This window comes from Littorina saxatilis, linkage group LG9 (genome assembly GCF_037325665.1).
Source record: "Littorina saxatilis isolate snail1 linkage group LG9, US_GU_Lsax_2.0, whole genome shotgun sequence".
NCBI lineage: Eukaryota > Metazoa > Mollusca > Gastropoda > Littorinimorpha > Littorinidae > Littorina > Littorina saxatilis.
The window spans coordinates 8,984,338-9,007,155 of record NC_090253.1 but is presented as its reverse complement, the minus strand read 5'-3'; the positions used below and the strand labels follow the sequence as shown (position 1 = coordinate 9,007,155).

Below are 22,818 nucleotides of genomic sequence, written 5' to 3'. Positions count from 1 at the left end.
CACACACACACACTCACACACACACACACACACACACACACACATACACCACCACCCTCGTCTCGATTCTCTGTCTATGTTAAACAATTTAGTCAAAACTTTACAAAATGTAACAACAACAAAAATACAAGAATATAGCTATTCTGATAGACACGTAGGGGAATTTGGGGGCTGTGATTGGATGGTCTCACACATCCCTATTCCGATCATCAAAGGATAACGCTACGGAAGTTGGGAATTTTTTGCCGATATCCTTTTAACAAAGACGCATGGTTCCGGTTTCTGCGACTCGTATAAAGTACACGCATACCTTGCCAGGTTTGTTTCTGTGACTGGTCAACAGGCGATGCCTTTTGCTGGTTTTTTTTGTTGCTTACCATACATGAAATACATTACGTGTAAAATCCAGTTCTTTAACAGGCAAAAGACCTTGCAAAGTTCAAGAAGTTGCAATCTGAAGCGACCTATCTCTGATTCTAGCAGATGGTCATTCAAATGTTTCACACATAATCAGCAAACTGTCCTCATGGAACATCCATGTATGCAATGTTGAAATGAAGTTACCGGTCTGAAACATTTAGTCGTTGACTTTCTTCTGAGACAATCCTTGTTCTCTTATCATCTACAGATTTACCGCAGTCTTCATCACGCGAATCCCCAACTGAAGCCAGACTTTCGAACATAGAATATACGTAGGCAAGCATGATACGTCATGACGTCATATGAATCATGGCATATTGACGTAATGCCAAACATCCGGTTATCTCGAGTCTTCTCCGTTTACATGTCCGTGGGTTTTTCAATGTTCGGTGATTTCTGTGGATACATGCGCAAAGGGATATGCGCACTATAACTGTCGTCTGCAATCAACGACATGGACCATTCTGCCCTCCTCTGACACAACACAGCAAGTCCATTTTTGTCAAAAATGAGATTTTTATGTCATCATTATGAGCACATCAGCGCGCATTTTGTCAGTAAATTTTAGGTCTCAATGACGCTTAGTTCCTGAGATTTCATAAAGTAAGTCCATTTTAAACCGATTTAAAGATATAGTGTCCGCGCCGCCATTTTGGAGAGTTTTTTTTGTCGAATTCGGCCGATTTGAAGATTTTGGGGAATCTAGTGTACCTTAATTAAGACGCACCTGGCCCGGTTTGCTCAATAAAGCACCACAAGTATGCTAAATAATTAAATCAAAATGAGTTTTTTGACGTCTGCTCTCCACCATTTGAAGATTAAAATTGGCCGTCATAGACTGGTTTTCGTCGCGAGCGTGCCGTTTTCATGACGACTCAAAACAATGGCGGATGGGATGGCCGCTTTGTGACAACAAGCCCACACGTTTCAGTAAGAAATCGACTCAAGGTGGTTCAGAAAGCAGCAGACTGACTGGGAACGACACAGAATCACGAGAAAGTCATGCTCGACGCACAAAATGCAAAGTTATCAACAGCAATCAGTGGGAAAGTTGGATTGAACTGCATGAGTGTTACCGTCGTGTGGCGGTGTGCGCTGACTACCCACGACGCAGAGCTCTCTCCTGCTGCCGGGATTTGTAAGTAAAGCAAGTGTTGTGTAGACTTTGGACAGACCTAGACAAATGTTGCTGCCGTTTTGTCTGTGTGTCTGCTGGTGTGTTGAGCGAATGAAGCATCCATCAAGCGAGTGCACGAACGTGTAGTGTGCAGGATCGATTGAGTCCAGTTTTGGTTTGAACACGGACACGCCACGGTGTGTGTGTGTGTGTGTGTGTGTATCTGTGCACTGCACAGGAGCTTGTATCAAAGTGCCGGTCGATCATTATTTACTCCTTCATCCCTACAGTCTTCTTACAACTACATACTACGCATTCGCTAGCCTAGTAAGGGCGTACATGCAGGAGTAAATAATGATCAACTGCATGGCAGTTGGGTACAAGCTCTTGTGGTGCACTGTCTAGAGGAGACTGAGACTGACACTGTGACAGACAGACAGAGTAGGTAATCCCCCTAAAAATTGTTTTGAGATGGAAAAAGTAAGGTCAGTCAGCACAGTCTTTGGATGTAGTGCATGCAACAGAAAATGTTATTTATAACTGATATTTTATATTGTCAGCGGTATGAGTTTTTCTGTGCCTAAAGTTTTTAATGTTGTGATTTTGCTGGAAAAACTATGATTGAAGCTTATTGTAAGGCTTTGTGAAAGGATCACATTCTTCCTCGGACGGCGTTCATTGAAGCAAACACTAAATGCGGCAGAATCTCATTCATCCTTTCTTTTTTAACTGCCGTTTTTAAGTGTCGCTGTGCATGTTGAAAGCTTCATGTTCAGAACTGATGTTGCTGTAGAACTGTATGTAATTGGCCAGCCTTTGGTTTACACTTAGTGGTTTATATGTTGCTATAATTACTAAAACTATTTTTTTTAATTTTCAGGGGAAAAGCACCCGGACATCAAACATTCTTGCAATGTGTGGCAATAATGGTTTAAAATATTTCGGACAAAGCTCAAGGTGAGTTTAAATGTTCATAATTCTGATGTAAGTCAAGCTTATCTTTTATCTTGAGTAACTATCTCTGTCATGTTGTCAGGAACCGATTCCTTGAGTGTGGCAAATTGTTCCCCATGTAGGTTCACTTGAGCTGCAGGCAATTTTGTTGAGTGATTAAAAGTTATGGATTCTTTAAAAAGGTGTACGTTTGAGGATAAGACACTGTCAAAGTTTTGAAACAGTATTTTTCTTCTTCATGGTTATAAAAAAACTGCAGCACCTGTGTTCAATTTCTGAAGATGCATTATTACTACAGTGGCACCCCCCTTTTACGACCTCAAATCGAGTCTAAAAAAGGAACGAGTCTTAAAATGGGGGTAATTTTACAGAGGTTATGAATAGAAAATGTGAGAAAACAAGGTCTTAAAAAGAAGGGAGTTTTAAATTGGGGGGTCATAGAAGGGAGGTTCCACTGCATTAATCATGCCATGGAAATCATGATCAGTTTACAGATAAATACAATAACAATTAAAAGCAATTTGCAGCCCAGTGTCTTATTATTTGATCATATTCTGTCTATTTTTATCATTGCATCTTTGCTACAGAAATTCATGGTTACATCTTGACCAAAAGTCAATTATTATCAATAAACCAAACAACATGCGCACACAAAAACATACTCAATTGTCAAGAACAGTGTCTATTTTATTCCATGTAGATCTCAAATCCACAGGCACACATCCTCGCTGCACAGTTCAAAGGTGCTACACATGAAACTATTCTTGGAATTCGAGCACTTTTCAACACCTGTATATTTGTCTTGCACAAGTTTTACTAGACCTGTGAATTCAACGCATTAATCAATACACTTTCAGGACTCTTGCCCAGACTTTATTGCTCATGTCAGCTGTTTCCATGCACAAATAGTCACCCTGTATGTATCTTTCGCTTGATATGCAAGTGTCTAAACAGAAAGAAAAAACACTAAAAACCAAACACAAAAATTCATTCAGTGAGAGTGAATGTACACACATCCTAAAAAACACGAAATGAATAGTCATTCTGTCAGTCTTTGATACTGATCCAAGACATTGATGTGACGAAGAAAGGGGTAAGTTTATTTTAGAAAGCTAAAATCTTTCAGAGGGAAATGGTGTTATAAAACACTGGTCGTTTCACATGCTCCCTGGAAATCACTGAAAGCAGACCTCTTCAACTTCAGAAGACCCTCCCTCGTCTTCTTTTTGAGGGGCTATCTAGAGATACTCCAGTGCCGAGAGTATGAAATAAATAAATATACAGCTGTCTGTCAGCGTTCTCTAGAATGAAAATGTCTCTACAAGGTGCAGAACTGTGCACATAATAAACAAGTCGCGTAAGGCGAAAATACAATATTTAGTCAAGTAGCTGTCGAACTCACAGAATGAAACTGAACGCAATGCCATTTTACTCGTAGCATCGTCAGGCCACCGCTCATGGCAAAGGCAGTGAAATTGACAAGAAGAGCGGGGTAGTAGTTGCGCTAAGAAGGGTAGCACGCTTTTCTGTACCTCTCTTTGTTTTAACTTTCTGAGCGTGTTTTTAATCCAAACATATCATATCTATATGTTTTTGGAATCAGGAACCGACAAGGAATAAGATGAAAATGTTTTTAAATTGATTTGGACAATTTAATTTTGATAATAATTTTTATATATTTAATTTTCAGAGCTTGTTTTTAATCCGAATATAACATATTTATATGTTTTTGGAATCAGCAAATGATGGAAAATAAAATAAACGTAAATTTGGATCGTTTTATAAATTTGTATTTTTTTTTACAATTTTCCGATTTTTAATGACCAAAGTCATTAATTAATTTTTAAGCCACCAAGCTGAAATGCAATACCGAACCCCGGGCTTCGTCGAAGATTACTTGACCAAAATTTGAACCAATTTGGTTGAAAAATGAGGGCGTGACAGTGCCGCCTCAACTTTCACGAAAAGCCGGATATGACGTCATCAAAGACATTTATCAAAAAAATGAAAAAATCGTTCGGGGATTTCATACCCAGGAACTCTCATGTCAAATTTCATAAAGATCGGTCCAGTAGTTTAGTCTGAATCGCTCTACACACACACACACACACACACACACACACACACGCACGCACGCACACACGCACGCACATACACCACGACCCTCGTTTCGATTCCCCCTCGATGTTAAAATATTTAGTCAAAACTTGACTAAATATAAAAAACACCACACACACAACATATGTTCAAACACTGATCCAAATCTTGGGGGTGGGCGTTTACTAGGTACTAACAGCGCTTACAAGGTAGATTACAGTACATTAAAACAAGTCGCGTAAGGCGAAAATACAATATTTAGTCAAGTAGCTGTCGAACTCACAGAATGAAACTGAACGCAATGCCATTTTTCAGCAAGACCGTATACTCGTAGCATCGTCAGTCCACCGCTCATGGCAAAGGCAGTGAAATTGACAAGAAGAGCGGGGTAGTAGTTGCGCTAAGAAGGATAGCACGCTTTTCTGTACCTCTCTTTGTTTTAACTTTCTGAGCGTGTTTTTAATCCAAACATATCATATCTATATGTTTTTAGAATCAGGAACCGACAAGGAATAAGATGAAAGTGTTTTTAAATTGATTTGGACAATTTAATTTTGATAATAATTTTTATATATTTAATTTTCAGAGCTTATTTTTAATCCGAATATAACATATTTATATGTTTTTGGAATCAGCAAATGATGGAGAATAAAATAAACGTAAATTTGGATCGTTTTATAAATTTTTATTTTTTTTTACAATTTTCCGATTTTTAATGACCAAAGTCATTAATTAATTTTTAAGCCACCAAGCTGAAATGCAATACCGAACCCCGGGCTTTGTCGAAGATTACTTGACCAAAATTTCAACCAATTTGGTTGAAAAATGAGGGCGTGACAGTGCCGCCTCAACTTTCACGAAAAGCCGGATATGACGTCATCAAAGACATTTATCAAAAAAATGAAAAAAAGGTATGGGGATATCATACCCAGGAACTCTCATGTCAAATTTCATAAAGATCGGTCCAGTAGTTTGGTCTGAATCGCTCTACACGCACGCACACACACACACACATACACACACACATACACCACGACCCTCGTTTCGATTCCCCCTCGATGTTAAAATATTTAGTCAAAACTTGACTAAATATAAAAACAATATACATTATTTGTATTTTTGACCAAATTATGACATTTTACACAGATTGAGACAGTCAGTGTTCCTCAAGGTGAACAAGGACTGTCAAGGTGTGTGTAAAATGTCATATTTTGGTCAAAAATACAAATAACATTTATGTATCGATTGGTTCTGGTTAGAATTCCTTTTAATTGTTTTTTTAATGTACAAACATGCACTATTTTGTAGTCTCAGCTGGCCGTCTAATATGGAATGTGACAGAGCATGTGTAAACCAACCCACACAGAAACGCACTTCACTTTGTTTAACACCACAATGTACTCCAATGCAGGCAACAAGGAAGAAAGTCAGTGTACTGGCCAGTTGGATCTATAATGTCATTCCTATGACCCATACACAGCAACTGCACATGGCAACTCTTACACCTTCACCCGAATAGCCAATATCTTTCCTCAATATAACTCTGAATGATGCGTATCGTTTGGCTTTATTGATCTTTCCCTCTTCTTCTTCCAGGACCAGGGCATCTTCAATCTCTTCTTTGTGTGTGGGCCAGTAGGAGCCTGCTGTCATCAAGCACCAGTGCCTTGAAGTCCTGGAGCATAAACAGAAAATCACCCATCAGTGAAGACACTTAATTCAAACTTCGAAAAGGGTTGAAAAAATTAACCAAATGCAAGAAAAAGTGTGAAAATAAAGAGTTACAAAAGAGTGTTTGTAATCTATTCATACATGTACGTAATGGATTGCAAGTGTGAGTAAAAGGTGGTGGTGGGTGGGAGAGGGGGGATGGGATATACCTGTGGGCATTGGCTTTCCATATTTTTAGCATTCTGACACACTTAGCATTCTGAAAATGTGACGTGTTCTAGTGCTCCTGACGAGCAAAAGTGTCAGTTACACATCTTTAGCTACTTGGAATGAATGCCCAGTTTACCATTGCATTGTACAGTGAAACCCTAACTTTGCCCCCCCCCCCCCCCCTTTTAAAAAAAACACAACAACATTTGTCTTAAAAGACACTACTTTCTCAGATTCCTGTTTATAACCTCTATTCTAAGACATTCTGCTTTTCTTTGATTGAGTTTGCTGTATATACATATATATCTTAAAAGGGCTCCACTGTATCTCTAATTTTTTTTCTCTACAAGAGGTATTGTAGCAGTATCTGTCAAGTGCTCAACCGCAAAAAGGTCAATTTGATATAATTATTCAATACTGATGTTTCAAGCTAAGCAGAACTGCTGTTTGACATGTGGTTGGAAAATGTGCTTCAGGGATTGTCTTGTTTAAAAAAAAATTGAACAGGAAGGCAGACATCTATTTGAACTGCAAAGCAGACACAATTCAAAAACCTACACATCATTATTATGACTTCCTACATAACAGCATGATCATGGAATCTGTTAGCCAATGTGTCAGATCATAACGATCATTATGGAGGCAGAAATGATCCCCTCAATCTGTAAAATATCCTTCTTTACAAACAGCATACAGGTGTAGCTAAAACAGAATTCATATTACAGTGGAACCCCCTTTTACGATCTCCCAAAATCTGATAAAATCAGGTATTTAAAAATAGGAAGTCTTAAAATGAAGGTGAATTTTCATAGGTTATGACCAGAAAATCTGAAAAGCAAGGTCTAAATATAGGGGAGATCTTGAATTGTAAAGGTTTTTAAAAGGGGGGGTTAACGGTACAGCACCCTAATTGTGAGGACTGTTCATTTATTTCCCTTTATGAGACACTAAAAGGTTGTGGGTACTGAAATATAACTGCACAAAATATCTTGACAAAATCTGGATGCTGAAGCTGAATTTTCATTCTTTTTCAATATTTTTTTAAACCAGGAAATACACACATTCCCTAGAAAGTACTAGAATGAAAAAAAAAGCACCGGTAATGTAATTTGTGACTGAGACCTAAAAACCTCACCGTTAGTCATTATTTAGTATACCCTGTAACAAAGTCTTCGACCTCACAAATCTTGCAGAATAAAAAGGTACTTACTCGAATGATTGAGTTTGGAGGAGGCGTGGGGGTTGAGGGGGGGAAGCAGTGAGAGAAAGTACTTATAACTATAGTCCTGATTCACCTTCAAATTGGTTTTTGGGCCACCCAGACCACTATTTACACCCCCACTTACACACAATTTTACTTATTTTCTGCACACATTACATTCCTAAAACACACACATCCACACATAACAAATACACAACACGCACTGATTTTCTTGACATTGTTCAGTTGGATGAATGTAATTTCTTCATTTTCTGTGATAGCACTCTATTGGAATTCACAAAATTACCCTTGGCTCTAACATCATAAGTCTTTTTCTTTTAACTCCTGCACACAAAGAAAGTATCTATTAATATTATAAGTATAACTAGTCCTCACTTACCTTCAAATTGTTATTCGGATCAGCCTTCCCCTTGCCCAGCAAACCAATTTCAGTTTGAGAAGACTTGGACCAGTCCTTGCCTCTGCATTAGCTCACACCTCTGCTAATTCCTCTCCCTATCCTGCCTCGATGTGCACTTTTCTCTTGAAGTTGAACGAGCAGCCTGGCCGCTTGTTGTTTTGAATGTAAAACTTCCATAGCCTGAAAATAAAGACAAATGCTTGAAAAGAATACACTATATATTAATCAATCGGCAATGCGATCGTGACGTCACAGCCACTGGTTTTCTAAGCGGCGGCCATCTTGGTAAGCAGGATATTGCGTGCTTCGGCTGCTACTAGTGCTAGTACCGGTTCAGTTACAGTTAATGAGTTATTTGTAGCAAACTTCAATCATAATCAGGAAAAGCTCACTTGAGTTTTGACAGCTGGCACACAACGTTCACGCACACAACAGTGTAGTTTGTACTCTTTTTTTCACGTGTATACAAAAATACAATTTATATATATTATGTGATTATATCACAAGCATAATACACACACACACACAAACACACACATAATCACACTCATGCACACAGTGACACACACACACACACAGTCACATGTTTCATGCACACAGTCACAGTGACACACACACACAGTGATACAAGTCACACACACACACACACACAACAAATGCACAAGACACTGATATCCTCGACATTGTTCAGAGGGATAAGTATAATTTCTTCTCTTTTGGGTTACTATTATGAGAAAAGACATAATTTTCAGAGCTCTCTATTTGTCTGAAACATGAATGCGCTTTGCTTCGAACTCTCGCACGTTTACTGTTCCCTGTGTTCGATCAGTGACATGAATGGAATTTGAAACAAATGCATAAGCTTATAGGTAAAAGCACAACTTTAGAGACATATATTTGAAATGATCACCAACAGGCAACACATATGTCCAAGATAATCTGAATGAGTACTGCTCCTAAACAAAGTACGAGTATGATCTTCGTCAGGGCGAATCATTTTGAGTGCTACAGGGCTTTTTGACTCGCATCGATCGATTCATTTGTAGTCCTGCTGAGAGCAACTTGTACACTGATACTGACTTGTCCTATTGAAAGCTTTATTTCCTGTCAGACAACGTTAACACTTACCTTTTCACTTTCAGACTACAATGATCGCAGGAAGTCGCCATTGTTGACACAGTTGACAAGGGAAATCACCCAATCATTACAAGAGTGCTCTTTCCTTGGATTCTGTTACGACAATTAATTAGCTATCAAAACTGTTGAATTTGCAAAGTTAAGTTATTCCTCTTGGATGGTAGCATTATTTGTAACGTAGAATCTTACGGTGATGCTTTGAAAGCGATCTGAAGGCCTTTTCCCGGCGGACACTATCCCTTTAAGTTCTCAAAAAACAACGGCAGTACACAGCAACTTCCTTTACTGTGTTCTGCCGTTGTTTTTAACAAACCCGAGTTCAAAGAAAACATCGGCAGAACACAGTGATACTTCCGTCAGTGGATGCCTTATTGTTTTTTTTTTGACTTTTTACTTGATGTCGTGGTCTCCAAGCGAGAGAGAAAAAAAAGAGAGAGAGAGAGAGAGAGCGAGAGAAGAGAGAGAGAGAGAGAGAGAGAGAGAGAGAGAGAGAGAGAGAGAGAGAGAGAGAGAGAGAGAGAAGTCTGAAGTCTGAATGTTTTAATGAGTAGGCCTTGGGCCCTTTTCATTGAGATGAGCACATGCACCAGCATACAAATGCACACAGTAAACAAAAACAAGAACATCCTACTCATTATATATAATCCTATTACAATAATGCCGGTGTGATTTTCACACACTTGCGCGTACATGGTTGTTTGTGTTTGCGTGTGGTCATATGAATGGTGTGTGTCTGTGAGTGTATGTTTACGAGCGCGTGTATGCTTTGTAAGGGAGTATCGCCCTGTTTCGTTTACGGATTACGAATGGAAAGCGCCTTCATGACAAATGTAGAACAAGTCGCGTAAGGCGAAAATACAACATTTAGTCAAGCTGTGGAACTCACAGAATGAAACTGAACGTAGCCCGCCGCTAGTGCAAAAGGCAGTGAAAGTGACGAGCCTGTTTGGCGCGGCAGCGGTTGCGCTGTGCTTCATAGCACGCTTTACTGTACCTCTCTTCGTTTTAACTTTCTGAGCGTGTTTTTAATCCAAACATATCATATCTATATGTTTTTGGAATCAGGAACCGACAAGGAATAAGATGAAATTGTTTTTAAATCGATTTCGGAAATTTTATTTTAATCATAATTCTTATATTTTTAATTTTCAGAGCGTTCAGAGTTTTTAATCCGAATATAACATATTTATATGTTTTTGAAATCAAAAAATGATGAACAATAAGATGAACGTAATTTTGGATCATTTTATAAAAAATTTCAAAGTCATTGATTAATTTTTAAGCCACCAAACTGAAATGCAATACCGAAGTTTGACCTTCGTGGAAGATTGCTTGGCCAAAATTTCAATCAAATTGATTGAAAAATGAGGGTGTGACAGTGCCGCCTCAACTTTCACGACAAGCTGGATATGACGTCATCAAAGACATTTATAAAACAAGTCGCGTAAGGCGAAAATACATTTAGTCAAGTAGCTGTCGAACTCACAGAATGAAACTGAACGCAATGCAACGCAGCAAGACCGTATACTCGTAGCATCGTCAGTCCACCGCTCATGGCAAAGGCAGTGAAATTGACAAGAAAAGCGGGGTAGTAGTTGCGCTGAGAAGGATAGCACGCTTTTCTGTACCTCTCTTCGTTTTAACTTTCTGAGCGTGTTTTCAATCCAAACATATAATATCTATATGTTTTTGGAATCAGGAACCGACAAGGAATAAGATGAAAGTGTTTTTAAATTGATTTCGACAATTTAATTTTGATAATAGTTTTTATATTTTTAATTTTCAGAGCTTGTTTTTAATCCAAATATAACATATTTATATGTTTTTGGAATCAGAAAATGATGGAAAATAAGATAAACGTAAATTTGGATCGTTTTATAAAAACAATATTTTTTTTTACAATTTTCAGATTTGTAATGACCAAAGTCATTAACTAATTTTTACGCCACCAAGCTGAAATGCAATACCGATGTCCGGGCTTCGTCGGAGAGTACTTGACCAAAATTTCAACTAATTTGGTTGACAAATGAGAGCGTGACAGTGCCGCCTCAACTTTCACGACCTGGGACAGTAGGGGCGACCACCCCCAACCAGGCGCGTTCACAGGTGACGGATAGTGAGATGGCCTTCAGATATGGAGGTTAGCTGCGAAATAAGCCAGGCTTGCCAGGACGAATAAGCAGTCGCGGACCAACTGGCGGTGCTTCCAACAGGATGGGGCGGGATAACAGGTGGCACTGTTACACTCAAGAAATACCCCAGGTCTCCAATGACGGGAGCATCATGCGATCAAGAGCCGCATCTTAAGTTCTAGCCCTGGGGAAGGTCACCTCAGATAAACAAACCAGCCAGCTATGGCCAAATAGCCGGGTAGACTGGACTCGACAGCCCTGTAAAGCCACCAGTCTAGGAGAAGGACCACTCCGATATAAAAACACGCTGAAGCCGGATGAGCTGGGCCATGTATGGCGCATAACGACAGCTCAACGCATCAACGCTCATATGACAACTTTCACGAAAAGCCGGATATGACGTCATCAAAGACATTTATAAAAAAAATGAAAAAACTGTCTGAGGATATCATACCCAGGAACTCTCATGTCAAATTTCATAAAGATCGGTCCAGTAGTTTAGTCTGAATCGCTCTACTAACACACACAGACACACACAGACAGACAGACAGACAGACAGACAGACAGACAGACATACACACACACACACACACACATACACCACGACCCTCGTCTCGATTCCCCCCTCTATGTTAAAACATTTAGTCATAACTTGACTAAATGTAAAAATGTCTGGGGATATCATACCCAGGAACTCTCATGTCAAATTTCATAAAGATCGGTCCAGTAGTTTACTCTGAATCGCTCTACACACACACACACAGACAGACAGACAGACAGACAGACACACACACACACACACACACACACACACACACACACACACACACACTCACACACACACACACATACACCACGACCCTCGTCTCGATTCCCCCTCTATGTTAAAACATTTTGTCAAAACTTCACTAAATGTAAAAATGACGCTCTATACCTTTAAACGCAGTACCCCAAAGATCTTGCTATTATACAAACTTCATATTTGCATACAAATACACAGCGTGGTGTTTCTTACAACAACATTTATTTCAGAAAGGTTAGCCCACCAAAACTGGATATCTTTGTGCCAAATTTAAGCTGCTTCTACAAAAGATCCCCACTGTTTCAAAACACTGATTATGCGAAGCGTGAAGCCTCAATACCCACGGATCTCCTCGACACTGTTCTTAAGAAAACGTTTAATCATAAAGCGTCGCTCATTATTCCACATGTAATGGACTTGCTACTGGAGCACAACAAAATCAAGTTCTTAACATGCGGAGCACACTATGTACTACGGATATCGCTGGAAAGTCGTAACCATTTCAAGTTATACAAGCAACACCAAGACTAGTAAAACATATTATTATCATTCTAGTGCCCTTTATGGCTATGTGACCAATCAGGACTGATTCTAGGTGACCTGTTAAATGTTATAACGTTCAAGGCGGGACCCTTTTTGTATAACGCATTAAAAATTACCACGACAAAATAAAAATTAATATAAAAAACATCAGGGTGAATTGTTCTACTGAATGTCACTTTTTGACATTTTTCTCATGCAATTTACTGTGTAAAATGTGCTAAAAAGCAAATTCTGTCGGTGGGAGGGAAGAATGGCAAGTAAGTTTAATACTGAGTAAAGGGAAGCAACTCTTTTTGGTGCTGTCAGTAGCAGACTACACCCAGGGGCGGACGAGGGGGGGGTTTCTGGGGTTTCCGGAAACCCCCCCCCAGCCAAAAAATAAAAATATTTTTGTGTGTTTTTTTGGGTTGAGTTTCAATTTGTTGGGTATTAATCAGTGACAAAATCTGCTGCCTGGAACTAGTAATGATCATCCTCAGAATGCACCAGCTTGCACCATTTTGCATCCTTTTTTTCAAAATTTTCCGGGGGGGCATGCCCCCGGACCCCCCTAGCAAGCTAGGCGCTTCGCGCCGTCGGCTCGGCGCTTCGCGCCTTCACACCCATATCTTCACAATATACTTTTGGAAACCCCCCCCATAAAATGAACTGATCCGCCCCTGATAATGGTCTCTTTGTGTGTGTGTGTGTGTGTGTGTGTGTGTGTGTGTGTGTGTGTGTGTGTGTGTGCGGTGTGTATGTGTGTGTTTGTCTGTGTGTGTGTGTATGTGTTTGCGTGTGTATGTGTGTGTGAGTGCGCGTGCGTGCGTGCGTGTGTGTGATTGGTTAGAGTACGTGTGTGTGTATGCTAGTGTGTGTGTGTGTGTGTGTGTGTGTGTGTGTGTGTGTGTTTCCGTGTGTGTGTGTATGTGTGTGAGTGTGCGTGTTTGAGAGACTGAGAGAGAGAGAGAGAGAGAGAGAGAGAGAGAGAGAGAGAGAGAGAGAGAGAGAGAGAGAGAGAGAGAGAGAGAGAGAGTTAGTCGAGTCACCGCTTGATCACTAACAATATCAACAAGGAACTTAGTCGATAAATATCGACAGGGGGCCGACTAATGGTTTAAATGTGAAATGTGTGTATAATAACGGGTGTGGGTCTGAAATGAAGTTAGGTCGTAGTTAACATTTGTTTTGAATAATTATAGGTATTTTGACAATGTGGGTAGCATGGAAATGTAAGCGTTTGAATGTAAGTCTTAGGTACCATTGTACCCAGGAAGAGAGACGAGAGATAGGAGTAGGTTGCAATAGCTTGTGTGGTCTTTGAGTTTTGTTTTTGGAAAGACATTGTAAAAGAAAAAGTGCATTTTGTAATGGTGAAAAAGGCAACTATGTATAAATTGAACCACATTATCTTAATCGGAAAGATGTGCGTTAGTATATATAAAAAAACAAATTCGTTTTTACCGTTGGAAAGTATTTTTGATAGGCAGTTACAGATAAGAAGCATTTTTGTGTGAGTGTTCGAAGAACAAAACGTTAAAGAAAAGTTAGCTTGTTGTACTCGATAAGTTGTATTTAATTCATTGTATGAGATATTGTTAATTGTTGTATTTAACTCATTGTATGAGATATTGTTAATTGTTGTTATTTATTTGAATAAAATTGTTTGAAAAAAAAATTAAATATTGTTTTCAAACATTCCTATGACAAAAAAACAAAAAAATAGAACGCCCATGCCGGGAATCGAACCCGGATCATTTTGGCCATAGACTCTCTCGTGCTCTCTGTCTCTCTTTCACCGAGACCAAACCCTGCATTGTAATTTCTTTGCCGAGACCATTTCCTCACCCGTTGTCTGGCTTGCAAATCATGCTTTTCTCGTCACTGCGTGACGTGTTCGCCGCTCAAGTCTCCCCTTTAGTTCAGGCTGTTCGCAAAGCGACCAGCCTCCCACCGCAAAAACTCCCACCGTTAAGAGTGGCTTTTGTGATTTATTTCGCATTTAGGTCCCAGGTAACATTATGAAGTTTTAATACGATCAATCGGACCTATTATCAAGTTAGTGTATCAACTTTTGAACGAACTGCGCCCAGTAGTTTCCCAGCAATAAGCTGTTAAGTCGAGACAGACAGGCAGACAGATAGACAGACACACACACACACAATTAAAGTCTGTTGGACCCTAGTACTGCGTACTCGGGGAAAATGTAGACGACCACCTTTAAACGGCTACAGCAAGAATGAAAATAAAACTGACACCCAGTTGAAACTCAACTGAATTTACTGCCCACTACAGCACACCTGAGATACACCCGTTTCCCTAGAATTTAGAGAAAACCGTGCCGCACGAAAACTACGAGTGCTAGTCGTCTCACCTGGCAGGTAAACGACAGCACAAAGAACAGGCGCTTGCAATGATTGCATATAATACGAAATAATTACAGCTGCTTGTGACAGCCACCCTATGACGTGAGTCAAATTGAGAGAGGGAGAGAGAGGGAGAGAGAGAGAGAGAGAGAGAGAGAGAGAGAGAGAGAGAGGAGATTGTGTGTGTGTGTGTGTGTGTGTGTGTGTGTGTGTGTGTGTGTGTGTGTGTGTGTGTGTGTGTGTGTGTGTGTGTGTGTGTGTGCGGAGAGAGAAAGAGAGAGTGAGAGAGAGAGAGAGAGAGTGAGAGAGAGAGAGAGAGAGAGAGAGAGACAGAGACAGACAGACACACAGACACAGAGATGGAAAAAGAGAAAATATTTGCGGTGTATGTGTCGTGAGTATGTAAGAGGGACAGGGAGGGGGGGGGGGCAGAGAGAGGGAGGGAGAGAGACAGAGAAAGACAGAGCGAGGGAGAGAGAAAAGGGAAAAGAGAGAGAGAGAGACAGACAGACAAAGCTCAGTCCATACATATAAGGAGAGTTGCTCATTATCTTTTTCAGAAGTTGGTGTTGGTGTAACGCAGTAGATCGCTTACCAGGAAGTTACCGCCCTGATATGGCCCTTCGTGGTCGGCTGGGTAAAGACTGTGTGGGGGATTCTATTTGTACGGCTATTTCATTCCATGCTCTTATTTGGTGGCTGTCTTGTTATGCCTTTGGTTTACAAGGCTTAGAAAGGAGAGCCAGACACTTTACTAAAACACGTATGTGCGCTGTGACTGTTCTAACTACATCGGATGTGCCAGGTTGTTCCTGGACTATTATTCTTCAAGTATATTGAAACAATATGATCAGTAAATGTTCAGGTGAGTCTGAGATAATAAAAAGGTCCAAACACATTTGACACTTAAAAATGGCTTCGGCAGAGGAAGATCTTGAGTGTGGATTGTGTCTAAACACTTACAAAAGTCCAAAGTTTCTGCCGTGTTTTCACACATTCTGTGAAGGCTGTGTAGAAGACTTAGTGAAAAACACGGGAAACATACCTCTCAAGTGTCCGAAATGTCGTCAGAAGTTCCAGCTTCCGTCTGGTGGTGTGTCCAAACTTCAGACCAACTTTTACCTGACACCGCTGTTGAAACCTGAACGCTGCATGCTGCATAGGACTGAGACCTTGAGGTTATACTGTACTGTCTGTAACAAACTCTTTCATCCAATCCCGTTACAGCAGTCCGTGACGATCAGAGAAGTGTTCCGTTGTTGTGAAGACACACAGCTGTATGTGCACGCTGTCTGTGTGGACAGTTGTTTCAATACTGTGTTTGTGGCGTACGGTGCCAGTGGGACAGGAGGCGAGGGACGGGAGGTGAGGCGGCACCGTCAGAATGGTGAGCTCATGTTAAAATCATCAGAGACCATCAGGGGACGGGTGTGTCTTGGCGGTCTGAACGGGGGCTGGGTGCGCGTGGAGGGCAAGGAGTTCCCGGCAAAAGACTGGTTTTTAGATGATTTTAATCCTGATGGTAACAAAAGCGCCCAGAGAAAGTACGACGTGTACCACAAGGGCGACGCCAGGTTTGTGCTCCGTGTTCACGAGTCAGGTCTGTGTGACTTGAGGTCTGTCACGATCACAGACTACACAACAACAACTGACGTCAAAGTGTGCGAGGTGAGCGCCAAGACCCCCATAGCAATGGACGTCAGCAAGGACGGTCGGCTGGTGGCTGTCTTGGAGGAGGGACAAAATCACGTGATGCTCTATCGTCATGACAACAGTGAACCCCACTCAATTTACCGGGGTCAGGCAGAGGCCTTCCGACCCCTCGATGTGTGCTTCTATTTTATTGGTGAAGATGAACGGCTGGTGATCGCTGATTGGCTGAACGACGTGCTGCACGTGGTGAAGGTGGGAGAGAACTGCAAGCTGATTGGTCACGTGGGTGTAGAGTGTCCAGAGCTGGTCAAACCCACGGCGTTGTGCGCTGACCGTGAAGGTTGTCTGTGGATCGGCTGTCAGGGCGGTCGTGTCCTTGCTCTGAGTCAGCAGTGAGAGAAACCAAAACAGCGTGCCATGATGACTGATGAAGCATGTTGTTCATTGTGAACAGTAATAATGAACACAGGGGCGGACGAGGGGGGGGTTTCAGGGGTTTCCGGAAACCCCCCCCAGCCAAAAAATTTTTTTTTAAATGGTGTTTTTTTGGGGTATTAATCAGTGACAAAATCTGCTGCCTGAAACTGGTAATGATCATCCTCAAAATGCACCAGATTGCACCATTTTGCATCCTTTTTTACAAAATTTTCCGGGGGGGCATGCCCCCGGACCCCCCTAGCAAGCTAGGCGCTTTGCGCCGTCGGCTCGGCGCTTCGCGCCTTCACACCCATATCTTCACAATATACTTTTGGAAACCCCCCCCATAAAATGAACTGATCCGTCCCTGACACCTATGGGCTTTTGGCAACATGGCAAACAAACCTGCCATCAATCAAGAAGATCTATAAAAAAACAACCTATACGCATCAAAATTCATGTCTCCCAACACCCCCACTGGCCTTTTGAACAAGGTTCAGTTAGATGTCCGGTTTTATTTTTTTAGACGGGGCCTGGAAAACTTTGAAAAAATGACCAAAGACACCTTCGAAGTGAAGATGGATCAAACAACAGGGAAACAATACGTAATCAAACGGTTTGATGAACTTACCAAGAATCACAGAGCTGGAGACGAAGAACTTGTGACTGGAGTCATGCCAGAGACTGGGGACAGCAGCTGTCCAGTCAGTGTACAGCTACAAGTACCTGTCTCTGCTAAATCCAAAGTGTGAGCATCTTTGGCAATTCTCTGTCAACACGTTCCATGGAGATGACGAAACATGGTATGACAACAGACCCATGGGCGTCCACACTATGAAGAAGTGAGCTGTGTCAATTGTCGCAGATATAGATCTACACAAACCACATCGTGCGAGCGACGGGTGCAACACTACTCGCAGACAAGAACTTCAGTCCAATTCAATTGACATTATCAGTGTCACCGGTCACAAAACTGTTAGATCTAACTCCCTGCAACCGTACCAAAAAGCATCCACCGCCAAAAAACTAGAGATGGCAGCTGCTATGTCGTCCAAGCTCACAGAGAATAGGCAGTTGGCACTGCTCCCAAGTCATACTTCGCGGGGATAACCAGCCAAAACTTCGACGGGAAGCAGAATCGAACGGGGTCGTCTCGTTGCATCGGCGACTGTCACAAGCCAGCAGACGATCCGACAGGACGTGGAACTCAGCAACGACGAGGTAGCAGCTCTTTTCGATCCGGAATATGAACCTGCCATGCCTCCAACGAGACCAAATCCGCCAATGTTCCATCACTGTGACCTCTCGCATGCAACGATCAACATTCTCCACCGACATTTAACCGCATTCAACTGCGCATGCGCAACACAAATGTGCAACATTTGAGATGGCTCTTCCCAGAACTGTCCGTTCCTATTTCGGACTTTCAGTTTGTTAGCATTTTCGAGTCTGTGTTCTGGTTTTTTGTTGTTGTTGAGTGTTTTTATGATACTATGCACAGAAAAAAAGGGACACGTTGTGAATTAAACTTTTTGGGAAAGATTACTTGAAAGCTGAAAGTGTGCTGGATGTTTGTTTTGTTTGCTCTGTTTACCTTGTAACCAACCAAGCCAAAATGGCGACACTTTACTTGCAGGGTCGCTTCGGGTATTATGTTTGTTACCACGCACGGATAATAAAACCGTTATTACTAATATGCTGACTGTTAGCAAATGATAACAAGACATGTCTCGAAAACGCTATCAAAATTCGCCTAAAGGCTCATTTTGATATCTTTTTTCTCGACATGTCTTGTTATCATTTGCTAACAGTCAGCATATTAGAAATAACTCATATGAAAAAGAGTCAAAAGACATCAGCAAAGTTATTTTCTGTTTCGGAATCATTTCATTCATACTAGCGAACAGAGTGTAATAAGAAGTTCATAGGCACAAGCACACAATCAGTCATGAAGTAGACCTGTTTGCATGATTTTAAAAAAACACGCACAAGAAGGGCTTACAACACACCTGCAGTCACACGTGTACATTAAATTGTGTGTGTGTGTGTGTGTGTGTGTGTGTGTGTGCGTGTGTGATTGTGTGTGTGTGTGTGTGTGTGTGTGTGTGCGTGTGTGTGTGTGTGCGTGCGTGCGTGCGTGTGTGCGTGTGAGGGGGTGGGGGTGGGGGGTGGGGGGGAAAAGACATACGTCGAAGACAAGTATGAACGTTATTATCTTGCGAACATGTTTTGACAATCATTTCTTTCAGCTCCGACCTTCAGAAGCCAGGCCCTGCCAAACGAGTCGTCACCTCGCGCAACATGAAGCGGATCGACATGGCAGAACTGAAGGATGACGTCAGAGCACTCCAGTTAGACAGACATGACCTCGTGTCCAGCTACAACAGCGACCTGCGCCTGATTCTGGACAAGCACGCCCCTCTCACCACACGCACAGTCACCGACAGACCCTCGGCACCTTGGCTTACGCCGGAGGTCTCAATAGCCAAGCAAGATCGGCGTCGTGCTGAGAGAGAGTGGAGGAAATCGGCTCTCACGGTCCACAGGCAAATCTTTACTTTTCACCGAGAGGCCGTCAAAGAGATGGTGGATAAGAACAGACACCAGTTTATTTCTCAGAAAATCGAGAACAGCACCTCCAGCAAAGAACTCTTCCTGATCACAGGGCAGCTCCTCGGTAAAATTCAAAATAAAAAGCTACCAAACTCCGTCCCTCTTGATGACCTTCCAGATAAGTTTGGGGACTTTTTTGCCGAAAAAATCGAGAAGATCCGAGTCGAGCTTGATGCTGCTCCTGGGCACCCAGAGCATGCGCCATTTCACGGCGCCCACCTCACCGATTTTTCTCCTGTCACTAAAGAACAAATGAAGAAGATCATTGAAAAAGCTCCACCCAAATCCTGTATTCTCGACCCAATTCCGTCAGAGCTATTAAATGAGTGTCTAGAGGAATTACTCCCTGTCATTACTGATATCATAAATCAATCCCTCACATCCGGTCAAGCCCCTTCTTCTGGTGTTCACAAGAAGAAGGGGGCTCAAAGCCCAGTACCACCTGACCCTAAACGGAATGCAAATCAAACCAAGCAAAACTGCAAAGTTTCTTGGGGTCACGATCTCTGATGATCTGATCTGGCAACAACACATCGACTCTCTAATTCTCAAAGCCCGACGATCAGTCAACCTGATCAAGGTTCTAAAAATCTCAGACCTGGGCAGCTGGTAAAGCCCTTGTGCACCTGGTAAAGGCGCTGGTCCGCTCCAGACTAACATACGGACAAGAAGCCTACTTCAGCATGCCACAAAGCCTCTGGAACAAACTGGAACGCCTGGAGCTCTCAGCCTTAAAACTGGCTCTGGGCGTTCCAAAAGGGGCCATAAACTGTCTCGCCTATCAGGAAGCAGGCATGATCCCCCTGAAGGAAGAATGTCACCTCCGCTGCGCTCAGTTCGTTGCTCGAGCATCGGCTGTACCCAACACTGTACAGGAAGTGTTCACGGCAACCTTCCATCCGACACAAACCTCCTGGCACGAGACCTGGAAAGAAAAGAAAACATGCTTGGCGGAGCGGTACGAAACCCTCCACGACCATACCATAGATGTACTGACCCAGTGCCAAATTGACCAGACACGAATGGCTGAGCTGCCAACCAATCCGTACCCATCATGGCTGATCGAAAAGCCACAGATCAGCCACACGTATGGCGACGCAGTTTCCAAAAAGGAGAACCCACTCCTCCTAGCGACCATGGCCAGGGAGATTCTGGACGGCAGGCTCCGCAACTACCTCAAAGTCTACACGGACGGCTCTGTCCTGGACAACGGCGAGGTGGGTTGTGCTTTTGCGATCCCAGAGTTCAACTTGGTGCGAAAATATAAACTAAACGAGGGGGTCAGTATCTTCACGGCGGAGATGTATGCCATTCTCATGGCCTGCTCCCACGTGAACGACATCATGGCCATACCCATGGGAGTGGCAATCCTCTCAGACTCGAAATCCTCCTTGCAAGCGCTGGCAAGCGAGACAGGCAACAGACCAGAACTCCGCATGGAAATCCAGGCTCTATGTCACCAAATTATGGTTCGGGGCACCGACCTCGTTCTCATGTGGTTACCATCCCACACAGGCATCAGGGGCAATGACCTGGCTGACAGGGCAGCAAAAGCCGCGGCCCTCTCCGAGGGCCCGGTCCTAGACCTGAAATATTCGGTCACAGAAGCGAAAGGCAAACTGGCTAAGGCTGTGAGAAAAGGGTATGGCGAGACCCTCAAGGAAAGATGCACAAAGCACGGATGGCTAGCGCTGCCTCCGGACAGAAAGGGCCACCATCACCCGTTCCCCCTGAAGGAGATGCAGTTGCTCCGGCGCATTCGCACCGTGAGCTCCTACTACTCCTTCACCTTCCCCCGCTGCGAATGTGGAATGGCCCTAGACTTCCACCACCTCTTCGCAGGTTGCCAACCTCTGACCCCGGAGATGGCAACACTCTCCCAGTACAGGACTTCCCACGGACTAAGTCTACACGACTTCCTCCGACCTCATCAGTCCCTCGGCCTGATACCGATGAGAACCTTGACCCGTTCCATCCTGAAATCGTCTGTTGCCAAATGGTTCTGAGGATGCTGGAGATGCAGGCCCAGCCAGAACCAGTTCAGACTTTCGAAGGATACCCCCAAACACCCCATCCTGTCAGGCCCACCCCCATTCCTGAAATCGTCTGTGGCCAAATGGCTCTGAGGTTGCTGGAGGCATAGGCCCAGCCAGATCCAGTTCAGACTTTAGAAGGACCTCCCCCCAATCCTCCCTCCTGCTGCCAACCGTCGAAAGGACAAGGAACCCAGAGGTCTGTTGGTAGAGCCTTGGCCCTGGAAAGGACAGGGTTCCCGACCCTCTATCTTGCACAGGCCGGTCGAGCCTAGCCTCTGGACAGGCACGGAACCTGGCAACCTGCCAGTTGAGCCGTGTCCATGGAAGGGGGAAGGTTCCCGGCCCTGTGCCCCATGTTTTTTTTGTTTTTTTTTGAGTATATGTGGGTGTGGGTAAGTACCACAACCACTTAAGGTTCCCCATATTAAACTATACATGTGTATTTTTTTTTTTTTTTTTTTTTTTTTTCCCCTCGTACCACAACCATCTAAGGTTCCCCATATTAAACTATGTGTATCTATGTTTATATCAATAGTAACTGTCTATGTGTTTATTGTTAGTAAATGTTCTACGTTACATGTATTATGAGTGTATCTTAGGTCTACATATTAATCTAGCTGGATGATCTCGGCATAGCACATCTTACTTCATTAAGCTACAAATTATTTGCTATTACTATTATTATTGCTATTATTATTATTATTATTATGAACCAACCACTTCCTTCGCTGCACTTGCCCACCTGCCGTGTTTTCCGCCGACGGGGCCGAAATCGCGTGTGGCCCGTGCACTTGTAAGTTATTCCTTACTCTTTAATTATTTACTATTATTATTATTATTGTTATTACTATTATTTTTACTATGAACAAATCATTTCCTTCGCTGCACTCGCCCACCTGCCGTGTTTCCGCCGGCGGGGCCGAGGTCGCGTGTGTCCCGTGCGCTAGGCTTATAGTTAATGCCACGTTACATTCATATATTCCATGTGTCACCTTAGGTGTATATATTAGATTAGACAGCCAGCCTCTGCCTACCATATCTGAGACGTC

The 22,818-nt window shown here is 42.6% G+C and overlaps 2 long non-coding RNA genes across 2 annotated transcripts; one reads left to right on the top strand and one right to left on the bottom strand.

The window, feature by feature from the left end:
* Nucleotides 1-1,092: 1,092 nt before the first annotated feature.
* LOC138975228 (uncharacterized) lies at nt 1,093-6,380 on the top strand. Its single transcript, XR_011458556.1, has 3 exons — nt 1,093-1,558; nt 2,418-2,494; nt 6,185-6,380. It is a non-coding gene; the product is annotated as an uncharacterized lncRNA (long non-coding RNA).
* On the bottom strand, nt 3,053-9,471 carry LOC138975229 (uncharacterized). The gene is made up of 3 exons (XR_011458557.1): nt 9,220-9,471; nt 8,071-8,271; nt 3,053-6,263 (listed from the first exon to the last, which is right to left on the bottom strand). It is a non-coding gene; the product is annotated as an uncharacterized lncRNA (long non-coding RNA).
* Nucleotides 9,472-22,818: the final 13,347 nt, after the last annotated feature.